The 21,009-nt window shown below is 36.7% G+C and overlaps 1 protein-coding gene across 1 annotated transcript in view; it reads left to right on the top strand.

Annotated features, from left to right (window-relative positions):
* Window positions 1-213: 213 nt before the first annotated feature.
* LOC127635391 (transmembrane protein 108-like) overlaps window positions 214-21,009 on the top strand; it is a 66,100-nt gene continuing 45,304 nt past the window's right edge. The window contains exons 1-2 of the mRNA XM_052115385.1: window positions 214-789; window positions 1,219-1,294. The gene's annotated coding sequence lies outside the window, so the exon portion shown is untranslated. The remainder of the gene's footprint in view (window positions 790-1,218; window positions 1,295-21,009) is intronic.

The raw sequence follows: 21,009 nt of genomic DNA, 5'->3' as shown, positions 1-21,009 counted from the left end.
TCCAGTTTTCTGATTGGCGAACCAGTGGAATATTTATTTATTTTTATTTATTATTTTTTTTTACTTTTACAGAGTTTGTGGCAGTCAGCTGGTCATAGTGACTAGTGTTGTTTCTCAGGACACCTTTCAGTGATATCTAACAGGAAGTAGGCCTAGGGACATTTCAGGCGTGATATTCTAAAAAGATTGCTCTCCGTAGCTTTAAAGCGTTATCTTATCTAAGTCTAGCCATTAAAAAGTCAAAATCGGGGTACTATAGTAGTATTTAATAATTTGATGAATAAAAATAGACAACATTTTTATTATTTATCATAATCTATAATTGAGTGTAATCTGAATTAATCACATAATCACACTTACTATATTCCCTGACCCTGTAAAAAAAAAAAAAAAAATGCTAAAATGCTCGCTTGCTGTTGCAGCAATATGTGCTCATTAATATTCTGTGGCCGTACAGTCCACGAAACCCACAACAGCCTGAAAGAACCGGGGTGACCGACACGCAACGTCTCTGTTCATATTCACCAGTATCTGACATCACTCATTCACACAGCAGCCTGTTGCCTAGCAGTCAGTCTGATGGTATAAGTGTGCTCTAAACGGGCTATCCTGCGCGTTTTGGGGAGGTGGGGCGGCGCTGGACTGGAATGAGAGATTTGTTGTGGATGAAGGCAGGGGAGGGATGATCTGACCGCTCCGCTCATGTGACAGTCTGATCCGGCGATGGAAGCATGTCGTGCGGTTGACTTGAACCGGCGGGAAGAAACAGCTTTCGGAGTCCACATTTAGGTAAACACCTCATTCTTAACTGATTTTGTTTGCGTAAAATATGACAACATTGATCACGTATCGACTTAGTTACAATTTAGTGCTCGTGCTGTTCAAATCATATACATGTTAGTTATATTGCATCAATTATTAAATGATTATTGACTCTCCTTTACCGGTACTGCGCTTCAGTGAGATGCTGCGACACTTTAGCGTCCATGGTGCATGAACTAATGTGATTTCCATACATAGTCATTATCATAACTACTTGCATGTGAATAAACATTTTCCTTTTTGTTCATCATTCAACTCTCTCTCTCTCTCCCTGTCACACATACTCACACGCGGGGATCAGCCTTCATTTATTGTGAGCAGCCGCTAAAAGACAGTTGGAGAAGCATAACGGCATTTCCGTCAAAGGTCATTGATTATTTCTGTTTCATTTGTCAGGATTTCGAGGATGTAACGCAGATAAACATGTTATGCTACAGGAGTCTTTGATTGTTTTTCATCATATTATTATAAGGTAAGTGACATCAGAGATTTCAATATTTGCATTGGTAACTGAAATGGCTGCACCTCCACATTGTGATTCACACACTCATCTAACAGTTGGATCAATTTAGTTTTTAGTCTTATTATTATTATTATTTGATCATTTCAGACTTAAGAGAGCATGAAGCATCTTTATCTCTTGCTACATTTTAGTGTGCTTGCATGCAATCTTAGTTGTACCATAAGTGAAAATGGATTGTGTTTATTTCTTTGGTAGATGCTTCTATCAAAAAGTGATTTGGATTCAAGGTACACATTTTATCAGTGTTTGTGTTTCTTGGGATTCAAACCCATAACCTTGGGTTTGACCATGCTCTATCAGTTGAGCTACGTGCACACCTCTGGTTTCCATTACCCTAGGACTCATTTGGCCTGGCTGTTCATTAATATGCATCCCTTAATAATGGGGCAACTCTCTTAAAGCTTGAGGCCGTTGGAAGGGGTCCTCTCTATAAAAAAGGTGCTCCATTTGTGAGTGTTGTTGGTCCTGCTGAACAGTAAATGTTTAGAAGTCATTAAAAGTTGGTTGCCAGAGAGCATTGTGAATGGAATGTTAGTGAAAGTCCTTAGCAGACCCCCAACTATACGCTTTGTTCTACAGGACAATTACCCACTGGTTTGTCCAATAGGGAGTGGGGTCTTGGGTCAAGTGGTGAGACACTGACATATGTAGCTGACAACTTGATCGGAAAGGGTCATCTGGGATGCGGCTGCATGAAGCATGGAGTGTTTTTTTGAAAAGTGGTGGAGGTCCTTTGATTCATTGAGGGCAAAGGGCATCACATTTTGCAATCCACTTGTCAAATTGCTGCAGGGCAGATGCTTTATCTGTGTTCTTTTCCTCTAAACATTGGATTATTTAACAATTATCCAAGTGTCTGTGAAATGTTTTTTGTTTGAGATCTCAAGTTCCAGAGCAAACTATCAAGCCATTTTCCTTTTTGAATTTATAAAATTGCCACACAAATTTAAATTAAATTAAATGTTATATTTTTTTAAGTTAATAATACACTTAATTTAATAGATATTTAAATACTATAAATATCATGTAATTGTATTCAATATAATAGATATATTTAGTTTATTAATTTAAATATATGATGTATGTTTAAATAGTTATAAATATACTTATGTATTTACGAATTAATTATATACTATATACTTACTGAAGAATTCATAACTTACTAAGTTATGAATTCTTCAATATATAGTAGTTTTCAATAAGATATACAATATATTTAAATAATGATAATACATATTATACATTTAATATACCAAATATGAATATTACATATATTTTATTAATTCATCATATTTTATATATTTATTATATTTTATATGTTATATATGTTTAGCTATACTTATATAGTTATTGAAGAATTTTTACATTACTAAAAATTATACAGTATTCTTAAAAATTATTCATATTTTAATAATATTAATATATTGTAAAATTGAATATAATACATGTATGAAGGTAAATATATAAAATTTGTTCTATCATATTTTCTATATTTATTATATTTAATATATTAAATACTTTTAAAAAGTTATATACTTACTGAAGAACATACCAACAAATGTACTGTATATACTTAATGAAGAATTTACTGAAATGTTCTACAATATACTTAAATAAAAAAATGAAAATACCATTATAAATTGAACATAATAAATATATGTAATTAATTGATTTTGTTTTATATACTTGTATTATTTAATATATGACATATGTTTAAATTGTAAATAAATGAACAAAATAAAACATTCTTATTCAGTAATTATATATACATTTATATTAACTAAGAAATCATTTTGATCTGTTTTTGGGGTGATTATGGATGATCCTCCATCATCCTCTTGAATCAGGGTCATTTAGGAGTGACAGTAACCAGACCAGGACAACAGAGTATCCACTGTCCTGTGGCGTCACCTCTGCCCACACCAAACATCACTCATGTGTCAGTGGAACACACATCGTCATAGCAACCTGCAGCTGGGCTTCCTGGCATCTTACAGAGTTACAGAAACATGCCATCTCAATTAAAAACAACAAACTTCTGGGAAAATCCTCTTTGTTTTATTCAAGGTCATTCATCAGGAAGGGCCCTTACAACCTTATCAGAGGGTATCCAGAAAGAAAAGACAATGAGTATGTTTCCATTTGCTTTTCTCTCTCTCTTTCTCAACTATTCCCAGTGTCAGTTACAATCCCATATGACCCAGGGAAGAATGGCATGGCATGGAATGTGGCTTATGGTTTAATACTCTGTTGACCTAGCGTGCAGTTTGTGTTGTGAATGAATTCAGCACTTACATGCTCACAGCAGACAGGAAAGCCTGACAACCGAACAAGCGCAAAGGAAGAAAAATAAACAGTGTTCTTTTCCTGTAGGATGATGTGTACTCCTACGAATGCCACAGTGCATTAGCTGCTTCAAAGACACCTCCAAAATGAGTTGCTTCTAAGTCAGAACAGAACAGGGGTGGATATTTGTGAACATCAGCAAATGCAGAGGTTATGAAGGGCTTGTTGAGATATCCCTCGCCATCTGATAGGAAATTTCCTCCCATTTCCTGTAAGACTCTGATGATTCTATCAGCCTGAGCTATTTCCCATAGGAGAAAAGATAGGCTTCGTTCAATCTAGCAGAACATCAACATTTATGAGAAGCAAGAAGGAAAAACTTGCAAACAGAAAAGTTGACCATGTCCTGGAACATTCAATTCAATCTTTAAAGAAACATTTCACCTAACAATTCAGTTATCATTAACTCACCCACATGTCTTTTGAAACCTGTATGAATGTTTTTGTTCTGTGGAGTTATTTATAGCAGAATGTCCAAGCTGCTTGTTTCCATACTGTGACTCATTGCGTCATCAACACGAGTGCAAGCAGCAGCTGTTTACCACTGTAACTAGGTAACAACTTCAGAAGACATTAGTTTCAATGTGTTATTGAAGTATTCAATTCTTTGGATTTACTACCAAAACTTGTAGCTCTTGTTAGCGCTTGTCTGCCGCAAGCCCGCGGATGAGTTGAAAGTGTTGTGAAGAATATTAGTTGCTATCTGGATGTGATTTATTTTGAAACAAGCAGGTATGATAAATGCATTATATCATTATAATAGCAATTGGAAGCCTGAAATGATGCAAATTATACATAATCAATAGCGGTTCACTTCCGTAATTTGGTACAATTGCGTTCATCAGCAGTGAGTTCACATGAACCATACCCCAGACTACCTTTTCAAGCTGAAATGGGTGCGGTTCGCGGATACGCACACAAGTTCGGAAAATAGAGTTAACATCATTTAAACTAACCAAACTTAATTTGACGTAATTTGAATCTGGGTTCACACCAAAAGGTTAACATTAGGATAAGTAAATGATGTCCTAATTGTCCTTTTTTGGTAATAATGTCTCCAATTGTTTTTACTCTTGCATTTCAGGTAGTTACACAATGTTTAAGATAGCACCAGCCTACTAGGATTTCTTGATGCATTGAGATAGCAGGTATCTTAAATTACCCAAAGGCCAATGCTGAGATTGACAGCAGGTCTCCCATGTTCCCATTGGCAGGAAGGGCAGCAGGGGAGAGAGCAGCCACGGTAACGGACAGCTAGCCATTACAGCGATTAGAGATTGAGCAAGGGATGGATAAGGAAGATAAGAGGGAGGAGGAGAGGACTGATGGAGCGTGCATTGTGTTTAAGGGGGAATTCCTGGAATTCCATGACTGCCGCCACCCCACTTTGTTCTCTGTTTCCTGATCTTGATGGGCCACACTCACACACACACACACACACACACACACACACACACACACACACACACACACACACACACACACACACACACACTTCAGATGCTGTAATCACTATCTTTACAATCATACCAAAAACACTTGGAGTGGACCTAAGTAGAATTTATTGAATCAGTTCTTCTTTCAGAGATTCTGTTTGGCCTTAAAGCAAGGGTTTTATCAATTGATGGTGTCAGGCTGTCAGAGCGAATTGTCCAGCTTTCCTCTGATCAAAGGTCCTCTGCTTTAATCGTGCTGCTTATTCCAGACCAAACAGTCACTTCAAACGAGGGTTTAATTATGTAATAATGCAGCATGGTAGTTCTGTTAATCTCAACAAGTAACAAGTAACAAGGTGTGAAAGTTAGCCACTGCAATAAGAGAAGTTATTGTAAAATGATCATTACCAAGACCCAATACTCCAATGGATTATATTATACAGTGTGGGTCTAAAAGTCTGAGACCACATGTCTGGGGTTAAAAATGTAATTTCAACCTGGACACTGGAAGTTTTAGGATTTTTACAGACTAATCACACTATGAATTCCACAGCTGGAGGTTGAAAGTTCTTCTATTGAAATCCGTCTATGATTCCCAAAATTTTATTTGTTGCATGTGAGCTCCAGTTTCTGAGTGATATGTCCACAGAGTGGTAATACAGTCAACAGGAATGCATATTTGAACCATATGCCCCTACACAAATCCCAACCCTAAACCTAACCGTCAGTGGAGTAAAAGTTTAAATTAAAGCCCTAGGTAAAAACGCTCAGCATCTGCATACAGTCGAACGCAAGCTTGTCAAAGTTACTCTGTAAAGGGTGGCCCCAAAAAAATGGGACCACTGTGTGTGATTGCTCATATCTTAAAAATGCATAAAGGCGTTTGCAAGATTTTTGGCGTACTTCTACGACTTTTTAAAACAATAAAATGACATCACTGTGACATCATTGTGAGCAACAGCTTGCTACAAATAAATAAATAAGTAAATCGTTTGGCCCCCAAAAAACAGGACCACATGGCGAAAGAGAAGCACCTAATTTTGATGCCTTTGAAAACGTAGCTAAATGATTTACTTATTTATTTATTTATTTGTAGCAAGTTGTTTTTTCACAATGACGTCATGGTGACGGCATTTTATTGTTTTCAAAAAGTCGTAGAAGTACACAAAAAATCATGCAAATGCCTTAATGCATTTTTATGATACGAGCACTAAAACATAGTGGCCCGTTTTGTAAATGTTTTTGGGCCACCCTGTATAACTGTGCGTGCATACACAAGCGGTTGGGTGCATTCACGCTACGACTGCTATGAGGCACTGGACTATTCCTCTTCAGGAGTTTAGACCCATAAAAATGTCTTTATATTCCTTCAGACTCAAGTTATACAAATGCAAGTATCTCCATACCTCCTCACATGCTCTTGACTTGCACATCCACTGTTTATATCTTTACCTTCATCTCTTGATGTTTAGCAGCGATCTTCTGGCATTTCTTCGTGACATCAATGGCTCAAATGTGAGTTGTGGACTAATTAGTGCAAATAATTCCAGACGCATGTTGAAATATTCAGACGCATGTGCGTTCAGTGATGGAGCACTCTGCTGACAAGATTTGCATCCCACGTGCTGTTCGCGTATGACCAAAGTATACTTTGCAAAATAACAATGCTTTTACGCATTTTGGAAAATTTGTTTTAATGTCCTGTGAGTGATTATCTGATCTTCAGAAATGGCTGTGCCCAATTTTCTTGCTCCCTCTATTACCTAATTTAAGTTGATTAAATCCCAGCTTTTGTACAGATGGTCTAAAAGAGAGTACATAACATTATGAGAAACCTCCTTTGGAGATTTTACTCTCTGATGTACAATACAACAAACACTCTACTTTAGCGTCTCCTTCAAAGAGTCGAATCTTATTTCTTACATATAAGATTAAACTTCACAAGATACATTAAAGTCGAAATGCAAAGTGCCTCTTAATAGCAGCAAATTAAATCAGAAAAATGTGTTGGATTTTAAATCTTAAAGAGAATGATCAATAGATGATGACTGCCTGAGATAAACATACAACTCTGGACTCCGAGTGTTTTTTGGTAATGCAGGCCGGATTAACAAGACTAATAGGATTTATTCTGATTGAACAGAGGGGCGAGGGAGATTGGGGAAGTGGGGGTAGGACATCCCTCCTTTCCCCCTGTTGCTTAGTAGCCCACCCAGAGCAGTCATGTGATTGGGGAAACAATGCTGGCAGGTGTCTGGCACTGATTAGAATTTTAGTATCACCAAAACTAGCATGCTGCACCCAAGCTTCAGGATTATATGTGGACTTAATTGTTAACAGGTCATAACCCTTGCTAACGAGCAACCTTAAAAATGGCAACTGAAGTCACCACAGAAACAATGTCTTGTAGATGAAAGTGCTTGAAGATACCTCAGCAAAATGATGTCATAGTCAGTGTCTAACCATGGCAACAAGACATAGGTTGTTTTGTAATCTTTGGCTATTTTTAATGATTGGTGTGGTTTGCTAGTTGTTTGCAATGTTTTTCTTCATGTGATATATAATGCCTTCAATTCCTCCTTCATAGTTTCTGCTTTAGCAAACATAATCACTATCTTCCTTAGCAGTTCACAAAATGATTATAGTCTATGCGACTAGTTGACTGTCAAGTCAACATACACAACTATTTATTTTTTATTTTTTTATTTTCTCCCCAATTTGGAATGGCTAATTCCCAATGCAGTCCTCTTGGTGGCGTAGTGACTCACCTCAATGTGGGTGGCGGATGTCGAATCTCAGTTGCCTCCCTGTCTGAGACCGTCAATCCATGCATTTTATCACATGGCTTGTTGAGCGTGTTACCGCGTAGACATAGCAAGTGTGGAGGCTTCATGCAATTCTCAGCGACATCTACGCACAACTCACCATGCACCCCACCATGAGCGAACCACATTATGGTGACCATGAGGAGGCTACCTCATGTGAGGTCTACCCTCCATAGCAACCGGGCCAATTTGGTTGCTTAGGAGACCTGGCTGGAGTCACTCAGCACGCTATGTTATTTGAAATCCAGGAGTGGTAGTCAGCGTTTTTTTTTTAGTATTATAGAGGTGGTGTTGTAGTGGTCTAAAGCACATAACTGGTAATCAGAAGGTTGCTGCTTCGATCCCCACAGCCACCACCATTGTGTCCTTGAACAAGGCACTTAACTTCAGATTGCTCCGGGGGGATTGTCCCAGTAATAAGGGCTCTGTAAGTTGCTTTGCATAAAAGCATCTGCCAAATGCATAAATGTAAATGTAAATGTAGTTGGTTAGTTTTTAGAGTATGTTGTATCTTTGAAACTAGGCCTCTATCAATTCTTCAAACAGATCCTCATATGCTCTAAAGTGCTTGGTATAAAGAGCTTTTTTTTTTTTTAAGTGTCATCAATTTTCCCCAATCACAAATTTAAGATTAATAAACCACCATTAAAAGCACACATTCTTAATTTTAAGGAAAAAAAACTAAAACAAACCAAAACAACATTTATTCTCCTTCTCATCTTTTCAAATTCGGCATTTAATCTTGTTCCACCCAGAGATTAAAGCAATGTATGAAATAGCCCAAATGTACAAATTAAATGAATCTTGAATTGCTGTCATCTGCTGAGCATTAGGAGAGTTTGGTTGTACAGAAACCCTCTGCTTTAGTCATTAAGGGCTTAAGCTTCCATTTAGGGGGGCACTGTTTACTCTCTTGTATCTGAAGTCAGTTTTCATTAAATTGGCTTGATGTGATCTGTTTGATTGTGTCTGAGTTCAGTCTGCTTTGTATTACATGCTTTATGGCATTGTAAAGCTTTTTAAACGTCTCCATCTTGTGAATATTTGACTTGTTGTAAAGAAGAGAGAACAATTAACTGCGTAAACAAGTATAACCTATCAATAATGAATTGCACCTTCACAACATGCTGAGAGAGAGGCCATGAGATTTAGGTCACTAGTCTGGACACCAGCTTCAAATTACAGGACAAGACAGGTCATCTCAGAGGTCTCCTTTCAAGCTGCCTTCCTGTCTCTGTGTAGTCTGTTTTGTTTTCTCTCTTTCCTTTTTACAAGAAAATCATTGTCATATGAAGTGATCCTTCCTAGGTAGTCTTTAAAATAACCACAAAACCCTCATAAGAACCAGCCAGTATCATGCAATATTTAGTTCTGTACCTGATCATAGGGCTGGGCGATATGGCAAAAAAAAAAAAATCTCGATTGTTTTTTGTTTTTTAAACTTTTTACGATTCTCGATTACCTACATTTTAAAAGCATTTTTCAAAAAAGTAACTCCAACATGATTAAAATAACATGTTCCTTAATAGAATGCAAGGCAACCTGGTTAGAAAAATCTCTCTATTTTTTTATTATAGAAAACAAAGGTGTGTAACAGAAATGCACAAAAGAAGTGCAACACACAGAAAGTTGTCAACAGCGTAAATGTAAAATAAATTAAAATTGAATTCATTTAAAATAATAGTATAAAATTAAAAAACTTCAAAATACCTCAAAGCCAATTTAGGTATTATTCTTATCTAAATCAAGTCCATCTAGAAAGTTGTCTAGAAATCAATATCTAGAAATAGTCATGTTTATCTCTAAAGTTTTTTATTATATTATTCAGTTTGTATGTATAACCATAAACGCCTGCAGATAGATACCAGATGTCAGAAGAAGTTCAGTGTAGTTGAAAAAGCAAGCAAAAAGCTCAGTTTAAAATAATGATGTCAGTCAGTGCTGTGAGCTCGTGGCGCCCTCTAGTGGTACACGCTGACCAGAGCAGCTAAAATATTGTTTGTCAAAATTATTGCTTTGCTTCCTAAAGGCCGTTTTGCATGGGATGCGGCAAGCATCTAGTTCATTTTCAATGTGAGGCACGTGGAAAGCAGCAAATCGCAGGCAGTTTTGCTAGCGGAGCACAGGCGGCAAGCGGTGCTCGTAAACCCAAAATCCTGGCGTTTTCATGTGCACGGCTATTCATGACAGGTGCCGTCAAAAACTTAAATTCGAATGTGATCACCGCAAAGTCTTTCTAGCAAGTCAGTCCACTGTCGGCCATCTTTGGAACGCTTTCAGGAGGCTATTTCCAATTAATATTGGGAGCATAAATTGCACTTCTTACTTCATATTACGCTAAAACATAAAAATTTTTCTGACTTGTATAGCTAATGCTCATGCACGTTAGTGAGTTGATTAACATGCAACGTCTGTATCTAAAAGATACCTGTAAGACTGTAAGACTTCCTTTCTCCGTTGGGCACTCAGAGATTCTTGGGTGGGCATTCCAAATGCTTCCATTCTTTTAAATAGAAGTGGCCCATCTCTGCTTAATAGTCTTTGATACAGTATAACTTTATCCATTTAATTCAAAGTTCAAACTCATAATTCTGATATAATTACGTGCTGAATATCTTAGCTTAGTAATATAATTCATTAGCTTGCTAACAGTACAGAATGCATAGTGAAATGTTAGCTTTACAGGCTAATCGGTTAGCATGCTAACTGAAACACAAAGAGAAACATTACATTTGACCATTTTATGTTTTGGTTATATCATGTGACATTTCACATAGCTTACACAACATTAATTAATGTATTTTCATGATTTAGAAGACTGCATAAATCCCCAAGCACTATGTCAGGATTTTTGATTAGGCAAAACTACTTTTTCAGTCAATGAAGAAAGTCAGTTAGGGGACCAAGGGGGACAGGAATCCATGGGGGACTGAATATTGGATGACAGGTAGTCAGTACCTCCGCTCCCTATAATCAGACTACGCAGTCTGCGTAGGGCACCAACTCCCTAGGGGGCACCATCTTACCCTAGGAGGGCACCAGAAAGTCCACCGGCTGCCATTACTCGCACGTTATACATTATTCAAGGACCCAAAAGCAGTTGCGTAACAGATGATTCACGCTCATATCACGCCAATTTGTTAGAATATTTTTCTTTCTTTTTTTTTTTTACTCTCTCAGCTCCCTCTCTTTGTTGCTCTGTATTCATTTCATGGCTGCATGATTATGATTGATTCGTTGGGGAGAGTCATGATGATGTTAATCATTGGCTCAACATTATTCACGACCAGATTCACAAAGGGAAATATTTTGCACATATCTCTAATCTAAAGGAAGGTTTATAAGTCTGCATCAAACCTACATGTAGGCTACATGCCGTAGCGTGTCGCACCAGGGCAGACCACAACAGCTGCGATTGGTCTGCTTGCTAATATCATTGGCTCCTTCAATTAATCTTTTGTGTTTGTATTTTCTACATTGAAAAAGAGCATCTGCTAAATGAATAAGATCTATAAGGGAGAGACAGAGAAAGTTCTACAGAATGATAATATCAGACAGCTCCATCTTTATAGGGATAAAGTAAACCAGGATGGTAATGTGAGATGACATTAATATTGAATAAGATAGAGAGGACCGTCATGCTGGCAAATTCATTCCCATTTGCAGGGTTGCTGACTATAACAAATAAAACTTCCATTTTCTAACTGCATCACCATGGATAAAGAGATCTTTAAAGAGTGCTGTATGGGGAGGTCTACAATGGTTTAAATCACAGCTGATTTTTGAAACATTATCTTCCTCAAATGGAAATGTACGTGCAGCGTAGTTATAGCGGGAAGACTAGCAGCAGCACATCATCGCACAATTAGCTAGGTAACTCCTAGCCAATCAAATGTAAGCCATTGCTTTATAAGTCTGCTCACAATATATCACATTGCTGTTTCAGTGTGCTAACACAGCAACCTCCACCACCCCACCACCAAAAGTTGAGTCCCGTCCTGCACAGGGGTAGGCTCCTCGCCCCTGCCTCCTATCTCAGTAATCCATCCCAGAATGTGAATAAGGTAGCATTTTAAAGCAACTGCAAAGGTTATTATAGAGGTAGGCAACTTAATACTGAAAAGTATCAATAAAAATAGTTTAGTGTAATTACAAACGGACTATTTTACACAATATTTGTGTGTTCCTTGATTTTAAACCAGCAACACCTGGTTTAAGATGTTTTCTGCAGGATTGTTCTCTATGTGCAGATAGTTTCAAGCATTAAAAAGAAATGAAGTGCTGCTTTACAAAGAACATGTCTTTCCCCTCAGGTGGAGAATGGCACACAATTCCCTGATGGTTTTCCCAGTTTCACGACCTTAAAACAAGTGTGCGGTTAAAGATTTCACTGAGCCTTGGGCTCCATGTTCAAAGACGACATGTTTGAAGCACCTCATGTTCTCTCTGTTACTTGAATTAAAAATAAAAAAATGTTTCCCTCTGTTCCCCTTAATTCATACATTTCAAAATGTCAGGCTTTTTGGAACTCAGCCTGTGCTAATGCAGTTCCCTCTCAGCTCTTCCCTCAACACGTACACCAAAAAGAAAAGAGATGACTTAGCATTTACTGTTGGTTAGTGAAGGGTCATATAACAGCCTTTTCAGTGCCAACACAGACACAGCGGCTATCAATAAGAACGTACGGCTGAATCAATGTTTATTTTAGGTAAAATTGGTTCATTTATTACTGATGTGTTGAATTTGATTATAAAGACGTTTTAAGAGGTTTGCACTTGATTCTTGAGCACTCTATCTGTATCTCTCAACCATATGTATAGTCATCTGTGATGCCAAGTTTAATGATGCTTACTTAGTTTGTCACACCATCATTATGAATAGGATTGTTTCATAGCAAACTGTGGTCAACTGAAGAATTTTTTTCAATGGCCAATGCTAATACCAAGCAAAGAGAAAAGTAGACTTTTTGGAACTTAAACTATATCTTAAGAAATAATACATAGAAGGTACTATCAGGGCTGGACTGGCAATCTGGCATACCAGCATTTTCCCGGTGGGCCAACGCACTTTGGGGCCGATCAGGGGCGGACTGGCCATCGGGAGAACTGAGTGGGCCGGTGGGTCGCGATAAGCTAAAATGAGCCGCCGTGTTATGCAGAACGGATCACAAAATGCTTTGCGATATGCACAAAACCCAGCGACCCGACTTCTCTTCCCAATCCAGCCCTGGGTACAATATAGTATATTCTGATAGTCTTGGAAATTGAACTAAGTATTTTAAACATTGGTTAAAAGCACAGAGAAAGGGAGAAGAAAGGTGCCTACAAACTCAGTATCAGTCTGAAGTGGGGATGGGCTCTCTCTAGGGTAAATCTTTTGACATTTAACTAGACCAGCCATAAACATAGCAGGGCAAAGTCATTGACATTCATTCTGTCGGGCAGGGTTTTTCAGCATCTGATTTTGTTCTGCTCGCCTCACTCAGCTGCAATTTGTCATATCGAACTAAACATTGTGCTGCATAATGCTCTGTCCTCCTCCATGTAATAGGCTGTAATTCACCCCGGAAATGTCCCAGCAAAAGTCAAAAGCGTAAATATTCTTAAGTAAAAACTATCCTAATGATTAAAGTTGGGGAGAGTTTGATGAAGGTTGGAGCATATGAATGAGCCAATTAAACCCCCTTGAAACCATTAAAATGCAGATGCAACCTGGTCTCATAGAATGAACATTACTATGGTATAACTACATTTTTGCAAACTGAGTTTTACGTGCTGCAGTAAAAAAAAATTTGAATTGAAAGAACATCTTATTTCTATCTTGCTACCCACTTCAAGATAGAAGTATTATTGGTTAAACATGTTTAGCCTATTTATACAGACTACTGGCCAACAGTTTTGTTGGATACACTTGTCTGAATTTAATTTATGATGTAAACACTATTTTGATGCAAAGACTTAGGCTTAAATTCTATAAATGAATTTTGTAGAAAGAAGTCAATTGTGCCTATGTTGAATTACTTCACAAAAATAAAATAATCATTGTTTTATAATTTTTTATGTATGGATATGTTGGACTGGGTAGTGAATGATAAGCAGCCAATAGCTGTACAATACGTTGTAGTTTTGACATTTACATTAACATTTAAAATGTTTGGTCAATACATAATTCCCAAACTTCTATTTGTGTCATTCCAAAGGTTTGATTACTTCACTATTAATCTAAAATCGGGAAAATAGTAATAATCAAGAATGAGCAGGTGTGTCCAAACTTTTCACTTGAACTGTTCATTAGTTCAAAGATTATGGTCATGATATGTCTTTATTTTGGGACTCTACCATATAATGAAATAAATGGCAACTCTCAAGTGGCAAGAGGATATTTAGTTTATTTAGCTTGATGCTACTTTGTTAATACTACAATCCAAATGGCTTCAGCACAAATCGAACTCTTATTATCTTTGGTTAGTTAATCCCATTAATAAACAGTGCTGATTGTATGGTGCGATAACATGTGATGCTTATGAGCTGACAATGTGCTAGCCTAGCTTGCCGCTCTATTCGTCATCACTATTTACCGATTCATTAATTCAGCTGTGACAGATGACACTTACCAAAGCCCACGTCTTTTATGTAATTAAACGTCTGTCTCCGTCAAAGCCTGTAGGCACACACATGAAAACACACAAACATCCCACCACCCCCCCCAACTGAATTTTTTGCTACAGAACGTCTCCAGTGACCAGGCTGGCATTGGCTAATTAACGGGCTGAGTGGTCATGTTGATAGCTTCATTATTCGTGTGATAAACATCTGGCTGAGGCATACGGTTAATGTCATAGATTTGACATTAATCCACACTAAAGCTGTTTAATAACAGCAGTCAGGACTGAGGACACAAATCAGGGCCCACACAGTCTTTAAACTGTTGCTTTGTTTGAAGACCCAGTCGTGATGATGTCATAATGAGGTTGTGAGTCTTTGTTTCTAGAATTCAGAGTAGAATTATGGGAGGACAGACATTGTGTTTGGTGATTTATGTTGTGTTGAGCATGGCAATTTGAGTCTTATGTTAGGGTTAATGTGTGTTAAACAGCAAGGCTTGATACAAACAAAAAAGTTAAATGGTTCTTTCAAAAGGAGTGCACTGACACAAGAGAAAGCTCTAAGGAGGTTTCTGTTAATTACTGATATGTTTTTTTAATTCAACTCAATTCCGAAGTTAACTAAATTGTTTTGCACATTTCTGTTGCTTGAATCTTCCATTTAATTTAGTCATAAACAATTGTGTCCTACTACAATGGATGCAATCAGTCACATCAAATATTGTTTTACCAAATTTACTACAGTTATTGTACTTCCATTCCCTCCTGATGTACTGTAGTTAAAATATTTCCATTTATGTTTATTATACAGTTTATTCAGTATATAATACTTGTTACCAGAGCACACAGACTATAGCTTTAAATTGAACTTGTTAGTATATACAATTTCAGTGCATGTTCCTGGTCTTATCTTGCACAATTCATCTATACACATTTTTCCAAATAAAAAAAAATAAAAATAGTTATATATGTAAAATGTATTATAAAAATGTAATAACTTCTTCCACCCTTGAAACTTTTCGGCTGTATAAAGGGCACTTTACATGCATAAATCAAGTCACATCACACATTTTTCCTTGTGGAGTTTCACTCAGAAATACATCAGAAAGACTCAGCAATGGGCAAATGGGCAGCAATGAAACTCCAACAGAAACCACCCTACTGTACACTCCAAAAAATATTTTAACGTATTTTTTAGATTTTACGTGTTTCAATTTCATTTCAAAATGACTTCAAATTTAATTGTGTAATATTTAACAGAATTAAATTAATAAAACAAGTATTTTATTTAAAAAAAAATTATAAAAAAAATTACTTTGAAGGAATTTTGTTATGAAATTTATTACAAATTTTTTTATATATAAAATTGTATTTTATATATATTTGTATCTTAAAAGCTTGTTAAAAACTTCTGAGTGTATTTAATAACAAAGTTTTAAATTGCCTCACATCATAAGTAAACCAAACAAAAGAGAAATTGCCTATATAAACTTGTCTTGTGTCCATCAAACAAAACACCATCAAAAATGATTTAAATCCGCCTACTAAATGCTTTGTTTTATAGCGTACCAAATAATGCTAACGTCAGTGACAGGGCTGAAACTGCCCACGGATTAACCTCCAGCCTTAATCATCTCTCTAAATAACAGCTATTCATAACCTCCACATGCACAGTTATTTCTCTCTTTCTCTCTCAAACACACATACACACACAGTAATAAGCACAGATATGAATCACATCTGCCCTTTTACAACGTCTCGCAAGGGTAAATTTTACCCCATCCCCAAAGGACCTGATTCAGCAGGCACTGTGGCTGTAGTGGCCTGTGCTGTTATCTAATAAAGTTGGCCACTCTGCTCTACAGTGAAATGTCATGGCCATAATGTGTCTACCACTGTTTATACAGGGAAAGGCCACAACTGACATCAGGGACCATGACAAGCACACATATATAGGCAAGTTTTACAGTTTTGTATTAGCTATAGGTCACAGTTGGATGAAATTGTGGTTGTATATTTGTTATAATAATATAATATAATGTGATAAATCATCAACAAATCTCTGGTTTTGAACTTTCAACACACAGCTTATACAAACTCTGGACACTTCATTTTCTACTTAGATGAATAGTTAATCAAGAAAATTCTATCATCAGTTACTCGCCTTCATGTAAATTTCAAGCCTTTGTGGCTTTGTTTCTTCCATGGAGCAGAAAAGGAGATATTTTTTTAGAATGTCCAAGCTGCTTTTTTCCATAAAATGAAAGTAGATACTGATCAGGGGTGTAAAGTCTAAAGAAGAATATAAAAGCACAATATAAGTAATCCCTCCCACATAGCTTTAAGATCATAGTTCGTGCTTGTCCAAATTCAAACATTAAATGTTCTGATTGGCCTGAAGTTACCCAATGTGAACCAATGTCGTTTGCCTTCATTGACACTGATTTTGAATATGCTCACGCACAAGAGCGAATCCAAGAATATTTTCAGCTAATAACAACTGCAATTTCAGACGGTTTCTCACCAGAAAATTATAATATGGCTTCAGAAGACTTGGAATATGGTGTACATATCTTATGGAGCACTTTTATGATGCTTTTTTTGTCCTGTTAGGAGCTTTACAGTGTAAATCGCCATTCTCTGTATTGTGTGGAAAAGGGCTGTTGGACATTCTGAAAATATCTCTTATTGTGTTCTATAGAAGAAAGAAAGAATAGGAATTTGATATAACTTCAGGGTGAGTAAATTTTTGAGGGAACCATTCCTTTAAGAAAATTCAGACTTCAAGTAGATCTGCTATTAATAAGTTCTCTTTGCTTGTTCAGACACTGCTCTTTGATGCAGTCATTTATCATTACTATGGAACCCCACTGCACTTAGATTGTCTTTATGGTTACACAACGTATTTCTGTGAGCCTCTAATCATCTGTGAACCAGCAATCTCTAAGTAGAACGAATGTAATAATGCATAAAAATGAATAAAGAGATGTAGTTCGTAACAATCTTTCTTTTCACTCTTTCTCTAAATCTCCTGCTTGCTTTATTGATCCATAGTAGTTATTCCTTGGTGGTTCCTCACCTCTGAGCACTCACACATTTTCTGCAGCTGTGTCCTTCGGCTCCTTAATGTAAAGTGTAAGGAAGCCCTTCACAATGCACAAAATACACTGAAACATATCCTTCCTCTGCAGCCTCCGTTCCTGCTATTGTCAGCATGTCAAGTGTCTACGTCAAAATGTAAAATTAGCAAACTGTGAAAACGCTGCCTTCCTGCCTTACAGCACTTGTTTGTACCTTCTGTGTTTATTCTTGAATGATGCTGCTGCTCTTACGATTCAGAAAGTGTAGCATGTTGTAGGTTATTTTCTGGTTCTTCAACTATTTTGTGTGTTTGTCGTTGCTTGACAGGTCTTCTGTTTGGATGTAATATGAAAACCAGCCTGACTTTAGGGCTTTCCAATGGTGTCTTTATGCAAGCCTGCTCTGTGCCTGCTCAAAATTCTGTGTAAAGATGCAAAAGCCAGACTAAATTATGGCTGCTCTGACCCACCTCAGCCCCTGATGCAGTTCTGATCCTGCTTTGGTACTGTGTAAAATATGCAGCATCAGAGCAGCCTTAACCATTTGTTGTTGTCATTATAGAGCATATATTCAATAATGTATAGTTTCATATTTAAAACTTCATATTTCTATATTCATAATTATATATTTTAAAATATTCATCTGATAACAATATTTATCCATTTGTTACTACTGTAAATGCATTTATGCATGCTCTGAGCAGCATTAAACAGTGTGTAAATACTAATAAAACCACTTCAGATGCAGCTTCTGTGCCACCTTTGCAGTGTAAAGATGGCTCAAAAAGACTTAATGACTAAATGATCAAATTACTCTTTTAGAAAGAATGTATATGAGCATCTATGCTCTGCAAAATACTCTGCATATGAATGAGTCTAATGCACATTTTGGTCAACATGCCCGTCCTTGTGGGGTTTTAAAGGGATATTTATAGTAAAAAGGGCTTAAGTATGGATCTCTTTATCACCCACACCTATCATATCACTTCTGAAGATATGGATTAAACAACTTGAGTCATTACTTTTATGCTGACTTTATGTCCTTTTTGAACCTTCTGAGTTCTGGTCACCTTTCACATGCGTTGTGAGGGCCAACAGAGCTGAAATATTCTTAAAATCTTTAATTGTGTTCTGCAGAAGAAAGAAAGTAATTCACGTCTGGGATGGCATGAGGGTGAGTAAATGATAAGAGAATTTAAATTTTTGGGTGAACTATTCCTTTAATATAAATGTAATCAGTTATATCTTAAGTGAACGCAAACTGGCAGAACAAAAAAAAAAAAATCAAATACATATTAAATATTGGATCTGTGCATTAGACCTTGGAGTTTACAGTAAATGTATCCAAATAGATGTATTAATAAGTAAATTTTGAAGTAAAATGTAATTTAGTAAGTAAATAAGTAAAATGTCAATTTACTTAAATACTTTTTTACTGCTATTAGATACCTAAAAAGACACGTTAAAAAGCCTACTGTTTACTTAATTCTATTGCATTTCATTTAGCTTCTTTTTGTTTTATTACTGACTGTTTACTTTAATTACTAGAGAATCTGAAGCAATATTGACTTTAATCTGCATTCCATTGTTTAAATGTTGTTCTTATTTAAAGTACTTTAATGTTTAACTTTTCAATATTTAACTTGTTAAACAGCATATCCGTTTTTTGTTGTGATATCGACAATTGTGAAATTTTACTTGGAATGTTACTACTGAAATTTGTTATAGTGACAGCTCTATACCTACATATCATAAATAATGGGAACAGTTTTCCAGGGTTTCTTTGTACACCCCCACCCTTGGTTTCAATTGTATTTCAGTAAATATTAGATAATGTTGATCCGAGAGTTAATTGGACAGGATCTGTCTCCTAAAACAACAGATTTGTTTCTACAATCAGACAATTCACTCTCAATCCGCCTTATTTAGCAACAGATTTTTTTTCACATGACTGAAATGCATTTGTTTTCGCTAAGCGTCTGAATTGCCTTCTGGCCTGCAAACATATTTTGGCCCCTAGGGAACAAGATATCATTGATCAATTTCTGCATACATTTATATGCCCCGAGAGCAACACCATGCGCTTTCAATTTTCCTCTTTACAGACCATTATCTTAAAATATGAATCATTCATGAGAGGGGGTAAGCTTGCATAATCAGAAATTCCCTTGGGATTGTAACCCTTTTAATGTCTATAAACAAGGGGGTGGGCTTCTAAACTCCAACAGGTTGTTAAGGGTTTACTGCAGCCTGGCTGATGGATTACCGATTACCAATTAGCTGGTTGACTGCAGAACCAAGAGGCACCTAGTGTTCCAACCCATACACCTGCTTCCTATGGGGATTTATATGATATGGCATTAATCTGGTCAAAGTTATGGTAAGCTAAATGTTGAAATGTGCTTACAGAACCCATGCATTTAAAAAAAAATACATAAATAATTCTGAAATTGTCTGATGCCTCAATATACCACTCTGTAATATAAATCTAACTAATATAAATTGAGTGGTGCAACACTCACATCATGATACTATTTGTTGTGGGTAGTTGCCTCGGTGAAATGCTGTTGCTAAACTGTTTTGGATCATTGCTAGGGTGTTGCTAAGTATTTTTTTTTTAGGGTTTTCTATATGTATGAAAGCCAAATCAGGCCTAACGGGACCCCAGAAGCAAGGACCACTAATACAATAATCACAATTATGTGAAAGACCTGGTTTCAGACTGGTATTGACACTATGTTTGTATGTTTAGCTGTTTGGCAGGTAGAAGCAGACTCAAGGGGATGTTTCTCTGTGTTGGTGTGTTGCTTGCTGGGATGTGGGAGGACTAATATGTTGACAGCTCCCCTGCTGTTTCTAGAATACTGCTGTGTCAGGCCACCACACCACACATCACCACAATGTTTATCTCCATTAACCCCAAATGCCAGGAACATATCTGGTTCTTTTGTGTATCTGGGGCTGAGAATATATCTGCTTTGGTCTAACAGCCAATTGCGACAGAGTGTGGGACAGATGCTCAACTATTATTGGATGGAATATTGCTTATGTTTTTGCTGGGTTATATCTCACACTTCTATGGAAGGTGATACTGATTTCCATTTTGGATTTAGTTCTGCATTTACTCAATTAGACTGTGTAACTGCAAAATATATTATAGAAAATGAATGGCATATTGTGGATCACATTTGCATTAGTTAAAATGGAAGGATATGATGAAGTATGTGGATACCCCCTTTCTAATGAAAAGGTTACAAATACACACCGCATACAGCCATACGATCTCCTAAGACATTTGTAAGAGAACCAAAGAGCTCTGTGACTTTCAACATGGCATTGTCATTAGATGCCACCAGTAAAATGGTTTACTGTG

The sequence above is a fragment of the Xyrauchen texanus genome, chromosome 42 (assembly GCF_025860055.1).
Source record: "Xyrauchen texanus isolate HMW12.3.18 chromosome 42, RBS_HiC_50CHRs, whole genome shotgun sequence".
Lineage (NCBI taxonomy): Eukaryota > Metazoa > Chordata > Actinopteri > Cypriniformes > Catostomidae > Xyrauchen > Xyrauchen texanus.
The sequence above is the reverse complement of the archived record's forward strand: the minus strand, read 5'-3'. Positions and strand labels throughout refer to the sequence as shown.